This window comes from Octopus sinensis, linkage group LG10 (assembly GCF_006345805.1).
Source record: "Octopus sinensis linkage group LG10, ASM634580v1, whole genome shotgun sequence".
NCBI lineage: Eukaryota > Metazoa > Mollusca > Cephalopoda > Octopoda > Octopodidae > Octopus > Octopus sinensis.
In genome coordinates, this window is record NC_043006.1 from 102624428 (window position 1) to 102628450 (window position 4023).

Below are 4023 nucleotides of genomic sequence, written 5' to 3' on the forward strand. Positions count from 1 at the left end.
AGAGAGAGAGAGAGAGACGGAGAGAGGAGATGGAGAAAAAGGAGACAAAGAGCATATATTGTCTGAGTAAGGAAACAAGAAAATATGTCTTTCCATACCTTGCTGTAAGACAAACAAGTTGTCAGTCGAAGTGAAACGTGACGACAAGGAAAATTATTAGTACTAACATGATTCACATGTGAAACATACTCACACTTACTTACACACACACACACACACACACACGCACATACGCATAGTATTGCGCTCGTGCGCTCTTGTGTGCGTGCACGTGTGCATGTGTGCATGTGTCCATGTGTACACGTATAGACAATATTTCATATTCAAAACCCTAGCGGAATTATGAAACTATATTACATATCTATCTATCTATCTATCTATCTATCTATCTATCTATCTATCTATCTATCTATCTATCTATCTATCTATCTATCTATCTATCTATCTATCTATCTATCTATCTATCTATGTATCTGTCCTGGACTGACGTGATGTCGCATCGGCTCCGCAGGTAACCTCCCCTTTTCGTCCTTCTATTGCACACATTTTGTTTAAAATTTTACACACAAGGTGTGTAAAGCACCCAGCTTGCGTTTGAGTGTATTTTCAAGGGAGGAATTGAGCCTTAGGGTTAGTTTCAAACTTGTTTACAATTCCATTTTCTTCAGTTTCTTTGCAATATATCTAAACAAATATGGCTATGCGAAACCACGAGGCCGAATTCCCGCCTCTACCAATGCCAGAGGCGAATGAAGCTGAAAACAAAGCTGTTCCGCGTGAACGCACACGGCCCTTAAAAAGCGCTTCTGCTGCTGCTGTTTTTCTCTACCACTGCTACCACCACCTCTACCGCCATCACCACCACAACCAAAACGAATACCGAAAACAATTTTGCCGCAGCTTTAAAGCTAAAGAAATCTTACGTATCTTTTTCGAAGGACGAACTACTTGCCTGTAAAGGAATGCTAAAAAAAAGACAACCTCAGCATACAACTACAGACATCTCAAGACATCACAGAAAAAATCGACCCCCCCCCCAATTATCTACAAAACATTCAACCTCAAAACAAGGCTATACGAAAAGGCCACACAAGAAAATGTCGAAAAATGTTTAAAGCCTATATGGGCCTTTAAAACTACATCACAAGGGGCAACAAATTTGCCACCATCGAAGTTCGATTCAATAGTGAAAAAAGAGCCAAGGACCTCTCCACAAAGTCCCTCCAATTCGAAAATTTATTAATGATCCCTACATACCTTGGCCGTAGGGTTACAAAAGTTAAAATAAGGAATGTGCCTCCTGAATTGGGAATAAAATATCTCGTGTCTGCCATATGCTACGACATCGAAGACGAAATCAATATTTTGGAAATCGCTATCGTAGACCATCAATACTGGATCGACCGAGAAATCCACATCCTCGCTCAGATAAATCCAATGATCCAGGAGAAAATTCCGCATAGAATTCAATCGAGGAACGGTTCGAGTTTACATGTAGCCGTCGAAGGCAGAAAGTCTCGTCGCTACGTTTGTAGTAGCAATGCAAACTTACAAAATAAGTGCCCACTAGCACAGAAACAACAATTGCAATAACAACAAGATCATGAAAAACAACAACAACCACAAGAAAACCAAAAACCATACAAAAAAACAGCACTACTACCCACATCGCCATATGCACAACTAATCAAAAAACTATATGAACAAATGAAAGATCACCAACCAATAAGTCAGCCCAACCAAACAACACCACTACCAGCGTCACCAAGAACAGAAAACCAAAGAGACTCATACCCCACCTCCAACAACCCATACACCACACCCCAACTGTCACCAACCAGCACCAACACCAACAACACAGTCAGAAATAGACCCCAATACACTTCCCCTCCCACCTTCTGATTCCTCTGACATGTCATCAGATGAAGACGACACAGAGGATTGGCAAATAGCCACAGGAGGGGGAGGAGAAAAAAAGGGGAAAAAGAATAGAGAAGCAGACAAGCAAAGCAGGGAGGTTTACCACTCCCGAAACTAAAACATCCGCAGAAAACATGCACATCAACACAAACACACTACCACCAAACCCCCCAACAATGTTGACAGCCATAAACACCAACAACCCCAACTTAATGGAATACATTAGGTCTAACACCGACATAACCGAAAATGACACCAAAACAAATAATCACCAACGCACAACACCACCACAACACATTAAAATCATACACATAACACAGAACACACACAGCATCCTAAAATCTCTCTACTCTGATGCAGTTGGGAGATTTCAAAAATATTTGTCCAAAAAACTGTACAAAAACCTTCTGGGAGAAGACTGTGAGGTGAAGAACAAAGAACTTTCGGACAGTAAGTGACTCTCTCTCTTTCTTTCTTTTTCATCTTCTTTCATGTGTAAAACACAACTTTCGATTGGAACATGCTCAAAATAGGCAGTATAAATGTACGTGGCTTGGGTTCGCCTTGGAAACAAGGCTACCTGTCAAACGACACCAAGTCACAAAATCTGCATATCATAGCCATCAGTGAGACCAGACTCCACAGCCCGCGGGCACTCCAGCACATGCTCGGCACACATTTCAACATTTATTTTTCTCCGTGTCTATCGAGAATGGCCGGAGGTGGCACCGCGGTGCTTCTTCGGAAGAGTCTGAAATTCAAAGTAAGAGCAATTTTCCTAGACCCGGAGGGTAGGCTGGTCGTCTTGGATGTCGATGGCAGCAATGAGTGTGCTTTTCGACTGATAACAGTTTATGCACCATCCTTAACAGGCCGGCCAGATTTCTTTCGACGTCTAGAGGTTTTCCTGAGAACGTCTCGACCTTTTCTTTTAGTAGGGGACTGGAACGCCACCTTGGACACGCATCAAGACTACGTGGGCAGAGATAGCAATAGGAGGGGGTGCAAATGCCTCAAAGACCTGCTCAGACGTTTCCAACTATCTGATAGGTACCGACTGGACCACCCGAATGTGCCAATGTGGACATGGAGCAACCGCATCGGGTCATCCAGATCGTACTTAGATAAAGTATTCTGTAGGACAGTAGATAAAGATAGTGTAGGTTGTCCACAATACCACATAGTCAGCTACACAGACCACAAGTTTGTGACTTGTACACTTGACTTAGATAAGACACAGAGGCAGGGTCCTGGTTACTGGAAGCTGAACGCGTCTTTCACGGCATGCCCGGCTTACAGGGACCAGATTAGCACATTAGTAAAGAGAGCATTGGCGGGTGCCATAATCAACAACAGATGGTGGTATGCTCTAAAGAGAGCAATTAAATCAGAATCGGTTAGGTACAGTAAGGCCCTAGCATTAGACCGAAATAGAATAGAGGGAGACTTAGTTAAGAATTTAGAAAAGACACTTAAAACTGGCATCGCATCCAACGTACTGGCAGCGAGGTTGGCCCTCGAACAACACCTCAACGCCAAACACCAAGGATACGTTGTCAGAGCTAGGATGCGTGCTCTGAGGAACGAAGGAGTTGAAGCCGCCCGAGGGGCCCGAGTAGTGGAGACGCAACGCGGCAACAGAGCCACCATCAGGTCACTTACAGATGAACAGGGGCGCGAATTACTGGAGTCTGAAAGGATGTGTGAGGCTTTTCAACAACACTTTACCCAACTGTTTGGGACAAATGGTGGGTCAGAACGCAGAGTGGACTTTAGTGCCTATCTGCATGCCCTGCCACGACTCTCAGCAAGAGAGGCGGAGTGTTGTGAAAAACCCATCACATCCGCGGACGTACGGAATGTGATGGCAGGCTGCGCGAGAGACAAGTCACCAGGCTGTCCTACGAACTTTATTGTCATATGCCAGACTTGTTTGGAGGCGCCTTGGCAGTTGTCTACTGCAACTGGCAACAAAACGGGAGTACCCCCGCCTTTGTAAAGCAAGGAACAGTGGCACTGCTAAAGAAAGATCCAAACAAGGGGGACGTCATAGATAATTTCAGGCCCATCACTCTGCCCAACACAGATTTGAAAATTTTGGCC